This window comes from Arvicanthis niloticus, chromosome 12, assembly GCF_011762505.2.
Source record: "Arvicanthis niloticus isolate mArvNil1 chromosome 12, mArvNil1.pat.X, whole genome shotgun sequence".
Classification (NCBI taxonomy): domain Eukaryota; kingdom Metazoa; phylum Chordata; class Mammalia; order Rodentia; family Muridae; genus Arvicanthis; species Arvicanthis niloticus.
Window position 1 is genome coordinate 11,505,905 of NC_047669.1, and position 23,872 is coordinate 11,529,776.

The 23,872-nt window shown below is 44.6% G+C and overlaps 1 protein-coding gene across 7 annotated transcripts in view; it reads left to right on the plus strand.

The window, feature by feature from the left end:
- The first annotated feature begins 10,069 nt into the window (after positions 1-10,069).
- Lpp (LIM domain containing preferred translocation partner in lipoma) overlaps positions 10,070-23,872 on the plus strand; it is a 597,622-nt gene continuing 583,819 nt past the window's right edge. For 3 of the 7 annotated variants that reach the window (XM_076942739.1, XM_076942737.1, XM_076942744.1), the window contains exon 1: positions 10,260-10,391. The gene's annotated coding sequence lies outside the window, so the exon portion shown is untranslated. Of the gene's footprint in view, positions 10,208-10,259; positions 10,392-23,872 lie in introns of those variants that run through there. The other 4 variants (XM_034515315.2, XM_076942742.1, XM_076942740.1 and 1 more) reach the window with 4 other exon arrangements.

Genomic DNA, 23,872 nt, shown 5'->3' on the forward strand with positions numbered 1-23,872 from the left:
TCTGTTCCAATGAAACTGCTTGTGGTTTGATGAAGTGTGATACATGCAATAGGAGGCATAGCAATTTAGATAATTTTGTGAGTTCTAATAATTAGTCACTATAAAATAGAAGGAAACAAAATCAAATCTACTTCTTCTTGCATCTGCCAGGGTGATCAAGTGCAATCCTTTAACTGTAATCAAAGGTAGCAAAAAATATCAAAACCATGCACTTTATAGAACTTAATTAGGGATTCTGTCTTCATCCCAATGTAGCAAGCACTTTTCTTCCTTCAAGAAAAACATTCAGGGCATTTAGACATCAATTTGGAAATCTTTATTTTAAGAACTTAATGCTGGAAAGTTATTCATGCTCTGGGGAAATCAGGGCTTGTATATATTGAATTTGGGTCAGTTTGAGGTTTGGGTTATCTTTTCTTAGTTATAGATTGATGAATGAAGGGCCAAATATACCACAAAAGAGCACTGGAGGTTAACGTTGAGAGTAGAGTACCATTGAATAGAACAATGATCCAGTGTTTCTTGGACTCTCTGTCCCACGGTGGGTCATTGGCAAATAGAAAGCTGGTAATAGACTAGCTAAACAAAAGAAAACTAGATAGCCAGAGCCTTCTTGGTAACTCTGGTTCTATGCTGTAGCCAACTGGGACACTGGTTCTCAACCTGTGGGTCACAACTCCTTGCATATTGGATATCTACATTATGATTCATGACAGTAGACGATATCCAAACTAATAATAAAAATGTGAAAATTATCCACATCAGGAGTTTTACAGTTAAAATTATGTTTATTTGTAAAGTAAGAAACCTAGATTCATTCAATTTGTGGTCTATTTTATCCTTACAGGAATGTACTTTTTTATCTTAGTGCAAGTGAATGAGCAAAGGGGGAGGCTAGACATGTGGATGAACACACTGTTAACTGTTTTGAGATAATACCCAAACTATCTGGAATGGATTATTGAGATTACTCAAGGGCAACGTGAGGCATTACATTATCCAAATACTTTGTGGAGGACTTATCTGAAAAAGATGAGAAAACTTAAGTGATACATCTTACATAAGAAAAATGAAAAAAAAAAAGATAACCAGAAATAATCCTGCAGTTAACAATCAATATTTTTAAGAATTTTAAAGCACCTGTAAGCTCTGTTACACTTTTACTCTGTTTTAAAATATTAAGTTACCAAGATACATGAAAATAAGCATCCACAGTGAAACTCACACAAACAAGTGGGAAATAGATGAAGTCCTAATTGGATGTGTTTTATTGACATTATTAGCATGGCCAACTAAAAAACCCCAATGCTTTAAACCCCTGGGAATGGCAAGGTCTTCTCCTGGTCCAAGAACATATGTCTACAGCATGTGCAGGAAGTATGAACCACAGCCCCCTCCTCTCAGATGAATGCAGCATAAGACTGCTCCGCTGTGGAGACCCCTACTGTGATTAGCTAAGTCCCTTCTACCTCTTTTGTGCTTACACAATACATATGATGAGTTTCTGGGTTGTGGTTGGTGCAATTCCTTCAGAGCTCATTATCCACCATCTTTTCTGTATGTGTCTATCATTTTGTCATTTCCTGTCACCCCAGTCAGGTCAATCTCAAGGCTGTGTAGGTAGTTGCAAATGCAGCATATTTATCAGTCTCCATATGAAAACATTCATAATAGTCTCCATTTGAAAACAATCCCAATAATCATTAGCAGATGAAAAAATATGACAAGGCATATCCACAGACTAGGATCTTGTTTGTTCATAACAAGTAATCAATGCATGATTAATAAGTATCAATATATGATGCCAGAACATAGAAAAACCTTGAGAATTAGAGAACATTGGACTGAATGAAAGTACCTTTAAAAATCCCTGCATCATATATATATATATATATATATATATATATATATATATATATATGTGTGTGTGTGTGTGTGTGTGTGTGTGTGTGTGTCACACACATATATGCAAATACACACACACATATATTTTTATATACACACACACATATATACATATATATACATATATATATGTATATATATGATGTTATGTCTAGAACAGAAAAATGTGTTCTAAAACAGACAGAAAGTAAATAGTTATTCAGATCTATTGGGGGGGGGATGATGGATGTCCACAAATGGGTGCTAGGTTACTTAAAAAGAGATGGAAAATTCTAATATTGGAATGCAGTAATGGGTCTACAATCCCACTAACCTACTAGACTTACATAAAATCACCTTAAGGCTTCAAATGCATGAATCTTATGATATATAAATTAAACTTCAATTAAATCACATGCATGAATATATGTAAAATATAACAGTTTAACTGAAGGATCATTTTATATGTAATCATATATTGAGAGGGTCTATCTAACCACGAATCATAAATAATATATCAATCATTTATCCTCTTTCTATTAATATGAAATTACCTTAAGTCATGTGTGGTGGCACAGTCCAGTTATTGCAGCACTTGTAGGATCAGAAACTTCAGGAGGTCTCCTCCTATGCCCAGGCTTTACCCATTGCAGAAGAGAGCTTCCCCCTAACTGCCTGAGGATGCCAGTCTTTCCCGGTTGCTTTAGAATCAAGATGTAGAACTCTCAGCTCCTTCTCCAGCACCATGTCTGCCTGCATGCTGCCATGCTTCCTGCTATGATGATAGTGGTCTAAACCTATGAAATTATAAGCCAGCCTCAATTAAATGTTTGCTTTGATAAGAGTTGCCTTGGTCATGGTGTCTCTTCATAGCAATAGAAACCCTAACTAAGACAGAAGTTGGTACCTGGAGTAGGGTATTGCTGTGATAGGCCTGACCATGCTTTTATTTGGAGGCATGGGATTTTAGGACTTTGGATTTTAAGAACTATGGAATGTTTTAAGTAGACCATAATAGGCTATACTAGTAGGACTATGGAAGACATTGCTGCTGAGGTGATTTGAACTTAAAATCGTTCTTAGGATGTTTTGAGGAAGGATGTTGCTGGTTTTTTCTCTTGTCCAAAGAGTCTGCCTGGGGCTAAGGTAAAGAGATTTATATTAATTGAATTGATAAAGAAAGTATCAAAAAAGCCCAGCATAGATTTTGTCCTCTAGTTTACTCTCATGAAGAGCATTTTGATCAGGTGTAGCAAGCTTGGTAAGGAAAAATAAAAAAAATGTATGGTCCACAGAGTAAAGGGGCACCTGGAAATGGGATGAGGGTAAATCCTGTGTTCAAGGATAGATATTAAATGGAATTAAGGGAGTGGTGACCTCAGAGCAAGATCCCACCCAGCTAAACTCATGCATTTGCAGTTGTAAGAGGGAGATTTTTACCATGTTAGGTGTTATTATAACTTGGTTATTGTTTTCATTTGGACAAAAGGAGATTTGATTATGTGTCAAATTGACAGGGCATGGATTGTGATGGCTATTCTCAGTTTTCAACGTCATTAGGATCTATAATAAAAAGCTTAGGTCTAGGTATGGTGGTATACTCCTTTAATCCCAGGAGACAGAGGCAAGTAGATCTCTGAGTTCAAGACCAGCCTGGGACAGAACAAATTCCAAGTAAAGCAAAGCTTAAGTTCAGTTGTGATAGTGTATTCATTTAATCCCAGCATTCAGGAAACAGAGCCATGCAGAACCATCTCTAGGTTCATGGTCAATCTACAGAGCAAGTTCCAAGACAGCCAAGCTTAGGCAGTGAAGGACTTGGAAAACAGAAAGCTGGTGATAATGTAATATAACAAGGGATGGGGGGCATGTTCCAGTACCAGCAAGCAATGGAACTCAGCAGCTTCAGTCGTTTGGCCCTGGCTTTAGAGTCAAGAGTAGAAGGGGTTACTTGGGCAATTGAAGCTGGTTAGCTGGAGATAAAAAGTTAGCAATGATTAAGACGAGAACAGCATCACTGAGGTAAAATCTTCTGGGAAGTATTTTCTGGGCACACAAAGAAGCTGTGTTCCAGAGATAGCCAAGGTTGTACCTCATGCTACAGATAGACTTGGAAATATGTAAGAATCACCCACATGATACTTGTTTTGAAAGTATGAATAAGCTATAGAGAGTAACTGAGGCTTGCCAACGTAAGAGGCCAGCAAAGATTATTGGTGAAGGTACAACCTCAGTTGCAGTTGATGTCCCAGGACTGACAGGCCTATACAAAGAAGTTGAGGCTTGGAACTATAAAGGAAGCCTATGAGAGGCTATTGGTGAAGCATAGTTCCAGTGGAGGACTCCATCAAATTGAAGATGTCAGTACCATGAGATGACCACCAAGAACAGCAGCAGCAGCAGTAGAGTGGGGTCAACCAGATCCTGGAGTGCTGCAGAGGGCAGAGCTGGAAATGTGACCCAAGCCCTTTGGCGGAGCCCAGAAGAACATGTGTTGATCCCAGATATTGGAAAAAGAGCTGTGAAGTTAAAATTGCCTTTGATACTCCAAGATGTTAGAGATGCCAGAGCCATGGTGTACCTCCTGAGGGAGACTGCTAACAGGAAAGGAAACCAGCAGAAGAGAATGAAGTTCGCTGCTGCTGAATGTCAGATCTGTCAACAGCAGACAACAAGGATGAAAGGAATTGAAGATCTGAAGAGCGCTTTGACCTCATATGTGGGGACATGGAGTTTGCAGTTTGAGCAGCTGGGTTTTGGTCTGGCTTTGTTCCAGTATTTTCTTTCTATGATGTTTTGGAATGGTAATGTTTATCATCAAATGATACACACACACACACACACACACATATGTATATATATATACACATATATATGTATATACACACATATATGTATATACACACATATATGTATATACACACATATATACACACATATTATATAGTATATGTAATATATCTATGTATACATGTATATATATATATTAGAAATATGTGATCTGCCTTCTGATTTTGATGTTATAGAGGATTATAGTTAAGTGATTGCATGATTCTCAGGAGAGACTTTGAACTTTTAAACATTGATGAGACTGTGACTATGAGGATTTTTCAAGTTGAACTAAATGTATTTTGCATTATGCTATGGTCCCCATTGACTAATGTGTTTGAAAAAGCTTGACCCATATGGAGTGGTACTGATAGGAGGTGTGGCCTTGTTGGAGGAAGTGTGTCATTGTGGGGTGGGCTTTGGAGGTCTCCTCCTATGTTCAGGCTCCACCTATTGCAGAAGAGAACTTCCTCCTAACTGTCTGAGGATGCCAGTCTCTCCTGGTTGCCTTTGATGCAGAACTCTCAGCTCCTTCTCCAGCACCATGTCTGCCTGCATGCTGCCATATTTCCTGCTATGATGATAATGGACTAAACCTCTGAAACTATAAGCCAGCCCCAATTATAAGAGTTGCCTTGATCATGATATCTCTTCATAGGAATGGAAATTCTAACTAAGATAGATATCAATCCTCTACTTTCTGTACTTTCTGTACTACTGTCTGTTTTATGAAAATAAAAGAGTACTCCACATTTGTGTTCCCTAATGGGCAGTAGGCATCTCCAGGCTCATCCATCACCATCACAGGGACTCACAGTAGCTCCAACCCCTCTGTTGGATGGTCTTAGCTAAGCTGTCTCACCAGATCCCTGAATCTCATAGATCTTTGTGTTAGCAGGTGGGATGCTGAGTATATCTACCTTCATCAATTTTTCTTCCCAAACCAATAGTTAGAGGTGTCCTTTCCAGTTTGATTTCCTGTTGCGACAAACACCATGACCAAAAGCAATGTGAGGAGGAAATGGCTTATTGCATCTCATAGAATGACTCTAACTAGACCATCATTATGGTGCAAACCAAAGCAGGAGCTTAAGGCAGGAGCTTGAGATAGAAACCACAAAGGTACAGTAATTACTGGCTTACTACCTGGCTTATGTTAGGTACTTTTCTTATGTAGCCCAAACCTACTAGCCTAAGGACAGCACTGCTCATAGTGGGCTAGGTTCTCCTACATCAAAAAAGTACCCCACAGAGATGCCCACATCACAGCCTGAAGTCTTTCAGGTTCAGTCTGAGGAAGAAACTGAGAGAAAAAAAGCCAGGCAAAAAAGGAAAGGATAGATGGTCACACACACACACACACACACACACACACACACACACACAGTTGGGAGGAGAGAGATGAAGAAGAGAAGCAGTGATATTGTCAGGGAATGTGTGAAATTTTTAAAAAGTTGGGGTTAAGGTGGTTGGAGGGTTGAGGTCCAGCCTACAGTTGCAGAAAAGACTACTAGGACTTGTTCAGGTGATATGGAATAGGCACCTGAAGCATTTGCATTTAAGTGCAATGATATTAAGAAACCTTTACAAGTTAATGTGTCAGGAGAAAATTACAGAAGGCAGAATCAAGGTTGGGAGCTGGAGAGAACTTTGTAGACTATGAAATTCAAGAATTTAATTTCATGAGAGAAAGGAATGGAGACCACAGAGGAAGTAGTAACTCTTGGAAAGACCTCATGATACTTTTTAAGTAAATCAGGGCCTGTGAAGCTTCTTTGTCCTGTGCCCTGCCAGGAGCTAGTCTTGGTCTTACTTCCAAATGCTTGGTCTCCAGATTGTGTCCAGGACCATCTTATTGTCCTGCTTGAGTTCTGATCTCATTTCTTGATGTAGTTCTCTGGTTATTTATTTAAGTATTCAGGCATTCTACCTTTTCTGTAATCCTCTGCTTTGAACATGAACATCACACACACACACACACACACACACACATTCATAAACACACAGGGTTAGGAGGAGAGGAAGAAAGGAAAGACAATTTCAAAGCACAGAATGCTTATAACACCCAAGGCAGGAATTAGGGACTTTAGGATACATTACAATCTGAGTAAAGTAGGAGGAAAAGACAAATTAGGCAACAGTTTGGCCCAATGTCTTATGGTCTGAGGTCCTAAAAACAGAGCAAGGAGTGGTCTGGAGGTGGCACAGGGGCCAGAGGGGCTCCTCAGGGAAGATGGCATGGCACAGGAGCCTGCAGGGTTGTCAAGTGGATGGAGAAAGAATTCTGTTCCTGATCGTAGAACCTGTGAAATGAAAGCAGAGTTGAGGATATGCTTCAGAGCCTGCTGTTACTTCAACTGGCTATAGCTGGAGGTCTCTTTAGGGCTGCAGAAATGCAGTCGAAGGCTTAAGGTGGTGCCAGATCACCAAGGCCTGTGCAGACCATACTGAGGAATCCGGCCCGGGAGAAGCACCATCAGACCGACATGGCCTCTCGTCTTGCCTGGCAATCATGCCCTCACTATTTCTCCCGTAGCCACTTCAGAGCTCCTTCTCTCTTCTAGCTGCAGCTGATGAGCTCCTACAATGCAATGCTCACACTGAGAGCAGATGGCCACTCAGCAGTGGGAAGTGAGGTGCCAGGCTTCCTGGGCTCACTGTGGAAGCTCAGTGTACTGAAACACTACTGTTAAGAACAAGCTGCTTAGCCTCTCTGGCTTTAGTTTCCACATGTACCAGCTACAGAAATAAGGTCAGTCTCGCAGCGGGACTTGTGGGTTAAGTGAATTGCATAGGATAAGTCCTTATAACATTGCCTGGCACGAACTCCAGAAAAAGGGGCTGGATTGAGCTGTGGTGAGGCCTTCGGGTATAAGTCTGTGATGAGTGTCATGGAGTTTCAGGATCAATCAGCCTGCCTGTGACAGAGCTGCCATTGGCCTTCACACCAACCTGGAGCCTTTCTGAGGTCACAGGGCCGTACCCTTCACTCATCTGAAATTCTGTACCATCTTTATTCTCTGCAATGGTAAACCGCTATTTAGACTGTACTGTGCTTGCAAAGTGAGCAAAGTTTCCAGCCCAAGTCCTTGCACACTGTGAAAGGACAGAAGGAAGCAGAATAACAAAGCAGGATGAGGCTTTTTGGTTTGGACTAAGACTCCTGATGGCCCAGCGTGTGGGTCACCAGACATCCAGTCTATGACTTTGTCACACTGCAGGTGAGGGCCTCATGAGCTGCCATTATCTTTCGTGATTAACTTTCCACAGTGCTCATGGGAACACCATGCCTACCTGAGCAATTCGGTATTTCAGGAGAAGCGATACAGTGATCTTCCCCAACACAGAGAAAGGTTTTAACATAATTAGTAGCATTTCTGGATCAACACAGCACTCTTACAATGTGTTTGATTGAGGAAATGAATGACTCTAATTATACCTTATTAAATTTTATTAATCCTCATTAGAAGTCTATTATTCTTTATAAGTGGGTTACTGAGAAGGGAGTAAAGCAATGCTGGTCAAATTCCATTATACCTACATGAGCAATGGATGGTTTCCCCTATACTAAACCGTAGTAGCACACAGGGCATGGATTGGCTGAACCGCATAGGACAGAGTGAATGAACTGTGATCTTTTAAAAAGTCAGAAGCCTAGGAGCTTGTTTCCCATCTTAAATCAGGTTAATTATAAAGAGAAAATTAATTCATTATTTCGTGGAATGCATGGCACTCTTGATCTCTCCTGCTGTATTCCTACTTTCAAATGTGTGTAGCTGGGAAACTTGGGAGGACAACAACGGGGTTAAGCAGTTTGGCCCCAGAAGTGTTTGAATTTGAAGACTGCAGAAGTGGTCAGTACGTGTTAAGTGCAAGAATGTGCACTCGGACACTTTCTTAGTCAAAAAGGCTCATCAAAATCTAACCGGAGAAGAGGCAGGTTTGAGCTTCCCCGCATCGGTAGATCATGGTGTGCTTTCTGTCTGCATCACTGGGTTAGACTGCAGAAGGTGAGGGCCCACAGGGTGGTGGAGGGTGACAGTGAGGATTTCAGGAGCTTGCTCAGACAGGTCACCTTACCATATTTTCCTTAGATTCTACCCAACACACCCAAAGGCCAGAATGGGTGGTTGTGTTATTAGCATGGACTGAGGTTGTTATTAGGGAGGTAGGGAGAGGCATTTCCTTTGTGTAGGGACTGGACAGAAACACACATACACACACCAAATCTTTGGGGTTTTTATTTGTTTGTTTGTTTAGTTTGTGACAGGGTCTTTATGTAAACCTCCCTTGTGCTGCGATTAAAACCCTTCACTACTGAGGGCCAGAGGGCCTCCAGTGTCTCCTATGGGTCGTTGCTCACTTTTGCAAATAAATATCAAAGAAAAAATATCGAAACCCAACCTTCCAAGAACAGGCCTGTCTTTATTCAAACCAGTTCACCCAGTTCATGTGTTTTCTTTTTTAAGCTATAAGAATAAAGCAAGCTTTCTGGTTTTCTGGCTGGGCAGGGTAGGGTTGGGAAGCAAATCTTAAACTCCAAAGGTTCACATCTTTGAACAAAGGACAGGAAGTTGCCCTGAAGCACTCGATTGCCATTGTTTCTCAAGGCTTGTCAACCACAACCTTCCAGGAACTCGGGTTAGTCACTTCAGTGGGTGGTCAAGTCATCTGCCTAGATCTAACTTGGGTCTGAGCTCACTGCTCCAGAGGCTGGGTCCTGGCTGGTGGCGGAAACCCAGCTGAGAGTAGAATACTGGCTCCTCTCCTAAATGTGCACGGTGCAGGACCGGGTCAGGTCCCAGCTTCGGAGCTTCTGCGCTCTCCCGTGTGAAGTGCAACTCAAGTTCCTCTCTACCATCCCGAAGTTCTGAGTCCTGCTGGAGTCCTGGGCGGGACTCCGACCAAGCTCTTGGGGTGGGGGTGGGGATGGGGATGGGGGTTCCATGGCCAGCTCTCTTCGCTCAGTCACACTCAGCTTTCCAATCTGTCGTCTGCAGAACAGATCCGAGTTGTGCTGGTTTCTCGACTTCCTCCTGCGTCTCCTTCCTCTTCCTCCAGTGGAGGCAGATCCCTCTTTCCCTTCCTCTTCCCAGGCTCCCTGCACCCCCCTCCCCCGCCCCGGGCGTCCCCTCCTCCAGGAAGTGCATTGCCCAGGGTCGCCCACCTCGAGCCGCCGCTGCCCCCCGCGCCCCCTCCCCGTCCGGCTAGTGCGGCGGCCCGCGGGCACACGCCTCCCCATACCTTACATGGACAAATGTGTGCAGGCAAAGTCAGGAATTCAGGCCCCTGACGTCAGCCTCCAGCGCTCAGGGCACCGCACGGGAGACCGCGGGGAGGGGGTGGGGAGGAAGGAGGGGGAGAGCACCAACCAGCAGCCACTCCCGGCCTGCTGCCGAAGTTTCACTTTTTGTCTGTGGGTTCGCTCCCGGGGCCCGCTCGAGCTTTCCCGGGATAAGTAGCGTCAGCAGCGGGGAGAGCCGGCCGCTGCAAGGTAAGGGCCGGCACGGGCCGGGTACCGGGCGATCGCGGGCCGGGCGGAGCGGGGCCGTTGCGGGCCGCGGGCCGCGGGCCGGGCCGGGACAATGGGAGGGGGAGTGCCCGGCACCTCCTCCTCCGCCCGAGCCTCCGCCTCCAGCCGTCGCGGCCGCCGCTGCCCGGTCCACCTCCTCCCCCAGGTATCGTAGCGAAGGCTTCCTCCCGCAGCCTCGGCCCGCGGGCGCCGCTCGAACCCCCGACCCCCGGGGATGGACCGCTGAGGGTGGCGGGGAGCGCGGGTCGCCCTGCTCCGCCCCGCTCGCCGCGGAAGTGCGGGGTTCCCGGCCGGGAAGCGGGGGTGCACGCCGTGGGGGAGGGGCGGCTGCGGGAGTCCTCCGCGCGCCCCCCGGCCCGGGCCTTTCTGGGCGCCCAGGGGGCGGGGCCGCGCCTGGCTGCTTCGAGCTTTCGTGGAATCCCAGTTGTCACCGCGGGAAGGGCCTAGGGACCCAGTGACTCGGAGTCTTCCCATTTTACAGTCAGGGCAGGCGAGGCAAACGAGAGGCGGGCTTTCCTGGAAGTCATCCCTGGAAGGAAGGTGGAGCCAGGTTAAGATCGGTGGCTCTGGACCCCCTACTCCCCTACTGGCTTTCTTTCTCTCGTTCTTTTTAAAATAATTTATTAATTATTTTTTTGTAGGCGGTTGTTGAGTCCCCACTGTTTTTAAGCACTGTAGGTTACAGAGGCCAGACTTTGCCCTCTGGGAGCGCCCACTGGAACGCAGGAACCCAACCTGACTCAAAGTAGGAAGGGCCAAATAGTGGAGAGAATGCAAAGACCAGGTTTTTATGGGAGTTCGTGGCAGAAAGACTTTCTTCTTTTGGCCTCCATGGCAGGACCCGAAATCCCAGAGGGGTCTGTGATTGACTTTTTTTGAAGGATAGGGAGTTTCCTTAAGTCTGAAAGGCAAGGCCTTTCTTGTCAGGGAGGCAACTGCGGACCAGAGAAGGGTGGGGAGTGGACGTGAGTGGAATTGTGTTCGTGGCTAGGGGTGGGAGTATGGCAGGAGACCCTATCAGTGGAGTCGTGGCTCGGGTACGTAGACAGGGCAGTGTAAAATGTTTCCAGCCTTCTTTCTCTTTAGGAAGGGGGGTTCCCTGCTTCCCCTCCCCCACAGGGAAGGCCTGGCAAGACCTCTCCTGGATTCTTTCTCCTGTTTCTATACACTCCCTTTGCAAACTTGTCTCTGCAGTAAAACATCTTCTCAAAGACGTTAGTGACTTAATGGTTCACTATTTTCACTGTTCCCTGCACAAAGCGACTTTTCAGAAAAGCTTTAGGGGAAGAGAGAAAGTGTACGGGGCTACTGTAGAGTGAGTTAACCTCTCCCCGTTGGACCCTTTCTCAGTTTTACAAACAGGGAAACAAACCCAGGTCCACAGAAGTTGAGTGCTAGCCCTGTAGTGTCTGGCAGATTGAGGTGGGGGCGTTGGTGCAGAAACCCAGTAAGATTTTTGTTTTCCCAAGAGTCTCCTGGTGAAGTTCTTGCCAGTGCCAAGGGGCAGTTAAAGAGGAAATTGTGTATCTTGTGTTTAATCTTTGGAAGGCAGCCTGTGGAATCCAGAATACAGTCTACTGAGGGTTAGCTGTGGGAAGGGTAGGGGGATGTGCCAGGGGTCCTGAGCTTGGGCAATGTTTTGCCTTGTCTATCCTCAACCCTCTCCTTCCTCTCGCCTCTCCTAACACCCACTCCTGCAATTCCTTGTAAGCAGCTCTGGCCTGGAGTTGGTCCTAGGCCATGGCAGAGGAATCCAAGTTCCTGAATTGATTATTATGGCTGGGATTGAGTAGCACCCTTTGTGGAGGGACATTCTCTTGTGTGAGGAGGTGATTCCTCTGAGAAAAGTAGACATTTCCAGAGTGGGAGAGGAGACATGATTTTGAAAGGCTTTAGGAATGCTGGGCCATCTAGTTTGCATATGACTTTTGAGGGTTTTGAGCAGGCAGGAACATGATTTAGAGGGTTGGCATCCAGAAGCAGCCTCCTGCTGCCTTGTTTCAAGGAGAGGTGATAATTTGGTTTAAGAAAATGATCGTGGGCTGTTGTTTTATTTGCTTGGCATGTGATGCTGAAGACCTATTATGTACCACCACTGTCAAATGTAAAAATTGTATGGCAGGTTCTTTGCTTGAGACCAATCTTATTAAATAAGTTCTCAAATACACCTTTTTTCCATGTCTTTATACCTCTGAAATGTGATTGCCTTTTAACTAAAGATGTATCCTGGTTGAACAAGTTTTTATTCTAAAGTTGATAATGATATACACATCTTATAGTCACTGTTTTAAATTTGGTAAAAATTTGGTTGTCAGGTCCTTTACAAACGTATAATACTTTTGCATTTTATAAAGATACTTTTCTATCAAATATTCTATGTGAATCTCTGAGAAGTAAGCCTGGTGACAGGGCCATCTCCATTATAACTCTTTGCCTGAGGTTTCAGAGCTAATTAGAGGTGTGCACATAACTGTTGACTCTAAACTTGGGGTTCTTGATGGGCATGTGTATCCCTGCTGTGGAGCCAGTATGGATTAATTGGGTTAGATTTGATTGCAGAACTATGGCTTACAGTGCTGGAGCGATGGGCATGGTTAAGCCAAGGACAGTATAGCTTGTAAGGGTTGGGAAGAGACTGAAGGGTAACTTGGTAAACCAGAGGCTGGAAGTGCAGAAAGAAGAAGGCTCAGTGTGGAAATTGAATCTCAGGCCCACCCCTTGTAGACCCGAGACACTGAGTCAGTCCGCTGCTCAGGTGCAAGAGAAGGCCTTCCTTCCTGTGTGGGAGGAGTACCAGGTGTGTGTGGATGGGGAGAAACATTACAGGTGTGGTCAGTGTTTTGGCTACCAATAGTCTGGAAATGACCAGCCTCCGAAAGTAAGCCACCATATATGGGTCCTGTCCGAATTGAATCTCCAGGACTGAGAAACATAAATTCAGGAAGGTAAGGCCTGACAAAGGAGCTACTGTGCAGGTGCCCAGAAGAGTCTGCTTTATTTTGGCCGTGTTTTAAAGGGTCAGCATGTTTGTGGAGGTTAGAGGACAACTTCGTGGAGTCTGTTGGGTTCCAGAAATTCAAAGCACCATGTTCGCACTGCAAGCACTTTTGCCTACTGAGCCTTGTGCCTGCTCTGAAGGGGCGGACTATTTCTTCCCCTCCCAAATATAGTTTATATATTTGTCATGCAGCTGTGGGGGCTATTAATCATATTTAGGTTCATGATGCATAGGAGAACAAGGCTGGATGGGGCCTCTGGAACCTTCTCTGGGAGACTGAGCATATGATTTGAGGCAGAAGGTATAGGAACACTTTCATAAGTGTATGAGTGAATTTGAGACTTTGACCCAGCATAGTAAGGAGGCCCTCAGAGCTAGATGTCTGTGTTAGTGGGTGGAGACATTTCTGGAATATGGCTTTGGAATGCAGCACTTTCCCTAACTAAACTCTTTAGAGGAGAGGGAGAGGGAGAGGGAGAGGGAGAGGGAGAGGGAGAGGGAGAGGGAGAGGGAGAGGGAGAGGGAGAGGGAGAGGGAGAGGGAGAGGGAGAGGGAGAGGGAGAGGGAGAGAAAGTGTTTGTTGCGGCTGCATGTGCGGAACGTTGAGCTTGGGTAGAAGTTCAACGTTCCGCACATGTCCTGGAGGGGCATATGAAACACAGAACCTGCGGATGAGCTGGTGAGGAGCAATGGGAAGTTTGTTGGGGAGTTTGTTGTAGCTGGCCCAAGGCTTGGAAGAAATGGCTAATATGTTCCTATCATAGATCCCAGGAGTGAGATTAGTCATTAGCTAAAGGCAGTAAGGCTTAGAAGCCATAAAGCTGAGGACAGATGTTTGTCTTCCTAGCCTTTCTGGGTAGCAATGCAATTTTGAAGTTTTGAGTGCTTAGTATATGCTCCAGTAATTACCACACTGGTTCCCTAAAATAGGATTCAAGATTGTTGTGGTTTGGGTGTGGTTTGTCTCTCCAGGACTCTGCTGAAGGCTTGGTTCCCAAGTATGTCCACATGGTGGGAGCTTTAGAGGTGAGGTCTAGTGGATTGGTCTTCAGGTCATTATGGGAGTGCCTTCCAAAGGGGTTTTCTTGCAATCCAACTTGAACAGTTATGGACAGTCAGCCTGACTTCTGACTGGCTCTTTCCTGTCGGTTGATATGACTTTTCTCTTGTGGATGCTCTCATTCCCGTTTTGGCCTTCCTCCAGGCCTTCACTAGAGCAGAGGGGATATTGGTGATACGATTTGAGTTTCTAGGAACTCTGAGTTAAGTAAACCTCCCTTCTTCATCATGGTCCCCAGTGTCAGGTATCATTAAGGTATAAGAGCTAAAATTGGCCTGATATGATGAGCATCAGCCTGATTTTTACAGATGAGAAGGTCAGTTTGGTGGGATAAGGTTGCAGAGCTAAGTAGCGTGGTCAGTTCTGAGCACTTGCCTGACCTGTCGTGTCTTCACTGGACACTATTATCTGTGTCCAAGAAAACGTGAGATGCATAGTGTTTTCAGTGCATGTGCATTGGGCTTGAGGATGCACATGCACTCACCTGAGGATGAAGCTGGGCAAGTATCTTCTTAGGTTCATGCTGGTGTGACTACCAACCCTTCCCTTCTGCTAGCACGCTACCATGCCTTCTACATAGCCAGGCTGTGTGGGGATGGAGCCAGCAAACTAATGCTGCTTGCAATGTACCTCCCCTCCCATTCTCTTAGAGTGATCTGGATTCCATATACCCAATAGAGACATAGTTGGGACAGTAAGAAAGTGATCAAATAGTGGGGAGGTGGCTTTTCTGTCATTTCCCTGGCCTTATGGCTCCTCCAGGGGATTCTGGGTGTGCTCTGGTAGTAGAATGCATCCTTCCTGTTGCCCTTCCATGGGCTATGGCCCTTTATAAATCTTTCTGGCTCCTGACTGGAAGGAATCAGCGATATTCCCCTCTGTCACTTTCCTGCCTCAGGTACACAGTTTGTATTTTACAGCTCAAGAGATAAAAGTCCTGTGGCTGTAGCAGTAAAATACCCAACAAGAGCAGCTGAAGAAAGCATTTTACTGTGGATAAATAAACACACAGAGACAGGAGCATAAGGCAGCTGGTCACATTGCATCCACGTTTAGTAAGCAGAGAGGAGAGAGACAGATTCTTGTGGTAGGCTGGCCTTCTTCAGTTTGTTCAGTCTAGGGTCACAGCAGATTCAATGGTATTACAGATTTTGGTGGTTAGTCTTTCCACCTCAATTAACCTAATGAAGATAATTCCTCACAGGTTTGATCAGAGGCTCAGTTCCTAGATTTCCTAGATCTCATCTAGTTGACTATTAACCATCACTGGCTTCTAGGAGCTGTTTATTGTTTATTATTTTTGGAAGAAAGACGCCTGTCCCAGTGCACCTGACATGGTATCTGGGAAAATGAATAAAACTTTTTTTTTTTTTTTTCATTTTGAGTCTCTTGTGTCTCTCATATTCTGAAGTAACTATTAAGTAAATCAATAGTGTTTACAGTGTAATGCTAGCTGCTTCACATGACAGAGTTGCTTTTCTACCCCCTTTCTGCTTTGAGTTATCTTTGTGTGAGAGATTCTCATGCTGCTGAGGCTGGCCTTGAACTTGGCCTTGACGATGGTTTTTGAAATCTTATCCTCGGACCTTGACCTCTCAGGTGTTGTGATTACAAGGTTTGCCACTAGGCTTGGGTCTCTTCTTTACCTTAAATGAGTGGTTGTTCTCAACCTTACTGATGCTGGGACTTTAAATACGCTCCTCTTCTTGTGGTGCCCCCCCACCCCCCCGCCCCACCATAAACTTAGTTTCTTTTTTTTTTTTAAACAATTATTTATTTATTATATATAAGTACACTGTAGCTGTATTCAAACACACCAGAAGGGGGCATCAGATCTCATTATAGGTGGTTGGGAGCCACCATGTGGTTGCTGGGATTTGAACTCAGGACCTCTGGAAGAGCAGTCAGCACTCTTAACCCCTGAGCCATCTCTCCAGCCCATAAACTTAGTTTCAATGCTACTTCATAGCTGTAGTTTTCCTACTGTTATGAATTGTAATGTAAATACCTGATGTGCAGGTAGTCTTAGGCAACCCCTGTGAAAACATTGATCTCCAAAGGGGTCATGACCCACAGGTTGAGAAGCAATGCTTTAAACTGTTCTTCATGGGCTATAGATGTAACTCAGTGGTAGAGCACTTGCTGAGCGTTTGTCAGACTCTGGGCTCGGTCCCCAACAAGAAGAAAAGCTTCTGAGGTTTGCAAGGATGTCTTCATTCACAATGCCTGGAAGAGTGCCTGGCATGTGATAGCTACTATGGAAATATTTGCTGCCCAAAAAGGGGGCAGCATGGCTTACTGCAACCACTGATGTGGACATGGGCAAGGACCAGTGCTTTAGGGCCTGGAACATGCAGAGACCTGGGACTGAATTGAGGATTGTCTGTACCTGCTACAGGTGTCACTCACCAGTCAGGTCTAAGGGTGAAGCCTAAGGTCTGGGGATGAGTGGGGTTTGCTGGATTAGCCATGATAAAGGATTATTACAGGGCAGTTCCTCTTCTCATGCATCCTGGTGTCTAGTTATCTTTGACTGTGCCTCTGCTTTTGAAGGTAGATCTCTGTTTTCTCACCTGACATCATAGACTCAGGCTTTTGGAAACCTTATTCTCAAAGGCAAATATCCGCTTTGTGCCATAAAGAAATTTCTAGTTTTTTTTTTTTTTTTCTTTCTTACTTAATCCTATCTACTCCATGGTAGTTATGAGAGTAAATAGCTTATGCCGTATATTAAGTTCGATACATGTGTTCTGGGTGATTACTAAGTGGGAGGCAGAAATCCTTCATACTAACTTACAAGGGAAACCAAGATATTCTGTGCTTTCAAGGAGAGACCAAAGTAGGGCGGGCTAAGGGCCCAGTGACTGAGAAAGCAGCCAGATGGAGCAGCTAGGAAAGCATGGCTGCTCACCTTGAATTCTGCTGAGGACTGTAGCAAAGAACCTTTGTGCTGGGTTCTGAGGGGTGAATAGGTGCTCTCATAATAAAAGCAAATATTTGGCAGGCAGGGAATTCACATTTCTTTATTATTTTCATTGGTGTGCTTGTGCACACCCGTAGGCGCCTGTGTAGGGCAGAGGACAGAGGACAACTCGGGAGAGTTGATTCTTACCTTCTATTGTGTCCGCAGGATTTGAACTCAGGCTTGGCAACAGGTGCTTTTGCCGGCTGAGCCATCTCATTGGCTCATAGGCAATGGGATTTTAAAATATGTACTCAAGCCTGAGACCTGTGTTTGGAGCAATACAAAAGTGAAATCTGAGACCCAGCCCAGGGGGCTAATAAACTGTTCCAGGCCAGGGAACATAGACCTTTAACTTATCAGAGGAGAGGGAGAGGGGGAGGGGGAGGGAGAGGGGAGGGGGAGGGGGAAGGGGAAGGGGAGGGGAGGGGGAGGGAGAGAAAGATAAAGATAGAAAGGTATTGTAGTAGTTGTTTGCTGATGAGTACTGCCAAATTGCATAGTTCCTTCTCTTGTCACTAATTATTTGCTAACCTCTGAGTCTTGGCTGAGAAAAACTATTTTGTGGACACTGAAGCTCACAGGCAGAAGGAGAGCCCAGGCTGGTATCGAGGGCCCACCTCCCAAGTAAGAATGGGCTGGGGTCTTGTCAGTCAGAGTTGTCCTTCTGACTTCGCAGATGAGGACACAGGAAAGACACAGATTTCCTCATTAGCCCCTGGCCCTTGTTCCCAGGTAGGCCTTTCCTCCGAGGTTTGCTACAGTTTGTTCTACAGGGGACCAAGGATACTTACCCAATGTGGAGATCATTGTGTCTTGGGCTTGAGACTTTTATTTGATACTTTGAAAACACGATTAAGGTGGTGGTTCAGTTACAGTCAATATGGTTTGGGATTTATAAGTCTTACTGTTACTGATGCCTGCTACTGGCTCACAAGAACCAGACTCCTTAATCTTCGCTAGCTTTCACAATTCTTGAGATAACCCTTGCCACCATTCCTCTTTATTCAAGTTTTGTTTTATTTTATTTTGATTCTATTCTTTTAGACAGTGCCCCATTATGTAGTCTTAGCTGACCTGAAGCTCTCTATATGGGCCAGCCCTTATGTACAGAGATCCTCCTGCCTCTGCCTCACTCGTGCTGAGATTCAATGTGTAGACCAGCACTCCGGGCTGATTTTTCATTGGCTCTTTAAACCTGTGTATCAGGACTCATCTCTCCAAGCCCGTCAACATTGCTTTGCCTTGAGTTGCACTTGTTATGTGGGAAATGCATGTTATCGTCATTTTTTATTGCTTAGTTCCTAGTTGTAATTCAAGAGGTATATTGGTAAGATCCATCTTTCCTGGTAGAGAGTGGGCAAGAAGTCACGGGTGAGGAAACCTTCCCATGGATGCACAAGGCTTTGAGTGTCAGAGCGAGAATTGGACCCACACCCGAAGCTTCTGTTTTGCTCCTTTAAGTTTTTCATGTGAACATGAGATGGTTGTTGGGGATGGCGTTGCTTCAGATGCACAGGCAGGAAACAGTAATTGCGCTGTGACTTATAGCAGCATTAGTTGCCTGTGTGGGGTTTTGAAAGATTAGCTGGAAGGTGACAATGTGGACCCAAAGTTCCAGGTTTTAGTAGGCTGTCATTTTGATGGTGCCGGCTTTTGCTGTAGGGAAAACAAAACATACCTTTAAACCAGTCATAGGTTCAGCAATCTTAGGTCGGTTCTGGAATACTCTTGAGCTTCAGTTACTTTCAAAAAAATGATATTACTTTATACATACATACATACATACATACATATACATATGTATATACATGTGTGAGTGTACGTACACATGTATACTATTACTTTCCAAGTAATGAATTTTAAATCATGATAAATCAGGATGCACTTGTAAAGAGAGAAATTCCCATGAGAGTGTTTCATGAGTGTTGGTGGTGTGTCTGTGTAGCTCGCTTTGCAGGTTTTTGTGAGGACCTAGATCTCTGTGTAGTGCTGATATGCAGGTGTCTTCAGTAGAGTGCCCAGCATGGCGTCTGGCACCTGTGGTGACTCTCTCCCTTATGTGAAGGGATGATATTTTGATGTCATAACCTCTATGATCGAGTCCAACTTGTACCATTTAGTAGGGGGACTTCCTGGCATGGCTGTGGGACCTCTTGCTAGCAGGAGCACCAATGTTAGGATGAACATGGTTTGTAAGCAAGCGAGAGCTTCAGGCGTTCTCCAGCATTTCCATCTGTGCACAATGTCCAGGGAGCAGCTGGTCACTGTTTCTCCTTCCACCATGACTGTTGTAGTCTAGCTTGGGTTTTTGTTTGTTTCTTTGTTTTGTTGTTGTTGTGTTTGCATCTTTCTAGTTATGGGATTTTTCTTCCATAGCCATTGACTGTGAAATGGCCTCACCCCTCTCCAGTATAACTTTCAGTAACTGAAATGGACGGCTACAACTGAAGGGTAGAGCCAGGCTTCCCACAGAATCTTATGTGACAGGCAAACTACACCATCAGGCCAGGCCAGGCCAGGACGCTGACCTTCGGTGTCTCAGTACTCTCAGGCTGGACCCTTTCCTGCTGAAGCTGTGCCCTGTGTGCCTTGGTTGCTCTGTCTGGTAGCCAGCAGTTCAGTGCCATCCTGCAGAGAGCTTTCGGGCAGAGGGGTGAATAGTCAGGGGCATGTGAAGTGCTTTCTGAAGAGCTGAGATTACAGCCTGGTACCACCAGGCCTTGCTAGAAAACAGTTGTTGTTGTTGTTGTTGTTTTTTTTCCTGTGTATTAAAAGATTTCTGAACTTAAGGGTTTAGACTCGATTTCTTTACATACTCAAACATCTGCAGCGGGCTGGTGAGATGATTCACCAGGTAAAGCACTTGCTCTAACCTCTGAATGTGTGCTGTGGCATGCAAGCATGTGTGTGTACACAACCCAAAAAATGAGTGAGTAAGTAAATAAATAGTAATTGTAATAAAATTAAAAGCAGATCTACCACTGCCTCTTGGGTGAAGCAGCCATCATTTCTGGCTGTCCTGTTTCTGCCTAAGCCTTTGATCCCTTTTCTTCTCAGCAGTGTGCTCTGATTTGAAGGATATATCACTTACAGGTCGTTGTATTTCCACATGAAGACTGAATGAGGCATTGTAAGTGATGTGCATGATGCCAGACCCAAGTTAAAGACTCAGCAAACAGCTGTTGTCTTGTCTCAGGTGAGGCTGGAGTCTGTGACAGTGCTGTGAGGGGCACAGAAGAGGCCTGCTGGGCTGGAGCTTGGGCAGGAGTTTGCTGGGAGTGCCTGGGCTTGTTGAGACATTGGAAGATGGGGAGGGTTAGACCTAGGTGTGACAGGCGGCTGAAATTGCTCTTGCTACTAAGAATTGGGAAAGATTGATTGTCTCTTCTTCTATAGCTGGGTTCCTGGATCTGTCATTTTCCATGCTGTGGCCCATCTTGATAATGATCTCTAACTATAACTGTGGGAGCTCAGAGCTGTAATGAATAAAGTGCCAGGTGCTTACATTGTTACCCACACTGACTGCTTCTAATGAATTTCCACCAAGCTCCGCCTTGTGTACCTTTCAGGAAGAAAACAGTTTTGTTGGCACCTGGACCTTCTGTCTTTTTTGGTATGAAAAGGAATCACTTTCAGGGACTGTAGTAAGGTGTAGCCACCCAGAGGGCAGGGTGTTCTCTGACTCATGGGAAAGGTAAACTCTGCGGTGACCAGGCTGGTAAGTGGCACCTTTCTTAGATTGAGGTGAAGGAGAGGTCAGCCTTCCAGTAGTTTGTCATTTCTACCCTAAAAGGCTTTTTTTTTTTTTTTTTTTTCCTTCCTTGCCTGGAGGTTAGCCAATTCACTTGAGAGGATTAATATTGGCAGTTGACAGAACCCTAAAGGTATAATACATTTACCCATCAACTTAGCCCATTTGTATATATTCAACAGCATGTGGTGGCCTTATAAATATATGAATATCTTAGTTGCTATGATAAAACACCATAACCAAAAGCAGCTCGGGGAGCAAAGAGTTTATTTGGCTTATGCTTCCAGCTAACAGTTCAGCACTGAGGGAAGGCAGGCAGGAATTTGAGGCAGACACTGAAGCAGAAGCCATGGAGGAATGTTGCTTACTGGCTTGCTCAGTCTTCTTTCTTATGCAACACAGAACCATCTGGTTCCCTAACAAGAGTATACTCATCTACATCAATCAACTTTCAAGAAAATGCACCATAGACTTACCTACAGGAAAACCTTAAAGATGCATTTATAATTAAAGTTTCTTCTTCCCAGGTATGTCTAGGTTTGTGTTGATAAAACTACCAAGTACAGTGAATGCTACCATGGCTTGGGAAATTGAAAACTTGAGTGCTGGATGAGCCGCTACCTCTAGGTGTTCATATAAGTTGTCAAGACAGTATATACATAGGAGGCTATGGCAGAAAGACCCTGAGTTCCATATCAGCCTGTCCTATAGGAAGTTAGACCCCATGTTAGAGGAAAAAGTACAGTTTTGTGTAGATGATATCTGCTGGCTGCAATTTGCTAGTGACTAACTCCAGGGTCCTTTACCGGGAGGCGTTAGCGCTGGAAAAATTGCTATATTTGAGTGAGCATTAAAGTCTGAGTGGGAGTTTAGTGAGCTGGGGAGGTGAGGGGATTTATAGGGGAGGTAACCTGGGCAGAGACATTTAGGTGAGGAACTGCATGATGTCTGGGAAAATTGGATTTATGGGGTGGACTGCATAGCAGAGAGGCCATGTGGATGTTGGTTGTCAGCATACTTCTGATGTGACCTTTTTTTCCTCTTCCCAGGGTCTTAAAAAGGTGTATTAGTCACTGTTCTATTGCTATGAAGATACACTATGGCCAAGGCAACTAATAAAAGAACACATCTGATTGGGGACTTGCTTACAGTTTCAGAGGGTTCGTCTCTGACCATCATGATGGGGAGCATGGTAGCAGACATGGAGAAGTACCTGAGAGCTCACATCTGATCCACAAGTCTCAGAGGGATATTGAGCCTGGCATGGTCTTTTGAAACTTCAAAAGACCCCTAGTGACACATCTCCTTCAACAAGTCATACCTCTCCCAGTAGTGCCATACCTTCTAATCTTTCCCAAAAGGTTCACCAAATGGAGATCAAGCATTCAAACATATGGACCTATGAGGTCCATTCTCACTCCAGCTACCATAAAGGGTAACAAACTATTCTTAAGAAAGACGTCAACCCTTTCTTATCTTGTAAAGACCTCGGGAAACCTGTTCAGTCAGAGTATGTATGGGCTCTTTGGGAGATACTGACTCTAATCTTTGAAGAAAATTGACAGTTTAGATTGGAATATTACAGTAAAAATTCAGACTCGTGTGAAGAGTGTTCTACACTTTTGATGATTTTCTTTTCTTTTTGTTTTTCATTCCTGGGAAAATATATTTCAAACATGCCAAGAGCCAGCCTCAGGGGTCCTGAGGAACAGGGGTGATTGGGAGATGCAAAAGAAATGACTTGAAGTCAAATGATGGGATACAAGCTGACAACCTTGTAGTCTGCTTGAGATGGCTTTCTAGGCAGCTCTCTGTAGATAGCTCTTGGCTCTGTAGTCAGCCTGAGATAGCTTTCTGTTAGAGACAATCCTCTCATGCTAGAAACAATTCTAAAATCTCTCTGGATAGCTCATGAGTTTTCCGTCCAAAGTCAGAAATTCTGCTAGAAACATTCTAAAAGAGCTGTGTTCACTCTCCAAGCAGTTCTCTCTGTGTATTTGCTAGAAAACATTCTAAAAGAGCTGTAGTAACTCTGTAAGTAATTCTTGGCTGTTTTTTCCAGCTAAGGTCATAACTCCTGTTTAAAAAAAAAAATTCAAAAAGAGCTGTGTTGACCCTCCAGAAATCTCCAGACAGCTCAGCTCTTGCTAGGAAAAATTCTGAAGAACTGCTTTGGTAGCTCATCTCTCTGCAGACCAAAGCCCAGTCTTTTATTTACATATCAATTCAGTTCTTTACTCCAGGGTCCCTTTTGATTATCCCATGAATTAGCATTTTATAACCTTAGCCCTTTGATTCTTAGAAAGAGACAGCAAGTACACTTTTTAAAATATGGCAAATGAATCCAGAGATCTGCCTGCCTTTGTAAGTATAACAATAAGCTAGCTGGGTGGGATGCAGCTCTGTGATCACCATTCCCTCAATGTGTGGGCCTAAACTAGCTCTGTCCCAGGCTGACTTTGAACTCAGGAATCTGCCTGCCTTTGTAAGCAAAAATAGTAAACTTACCTGGGTTGCCCTGTGACCATCATTCCCCAATCTTTTTATCTCCTTCCTTAGTATCTTCCTGACAAGATGGCTCATAGTGCAGCTGCCTCTGTTCTTTTAGGTCTGTGAAACCCCTCATATAATTTATTGTATCCTTATATTTTGAATAGTTGAGAGATTCTGTTTATACATTTTTGAGCTCATGTTTTCAGAGTTCTTTCCCACAGCCTTCAGGGATGTCCTGAAGGTTACAGCCTTTACCATCTTTGCTAAGGACATAGACACACCCTTGCCTCCTGGACTGATGCTGTCTCTGATTATCATGGAGTCATTAACCTTGGCAGAGTGGACATTCCCAGATAACC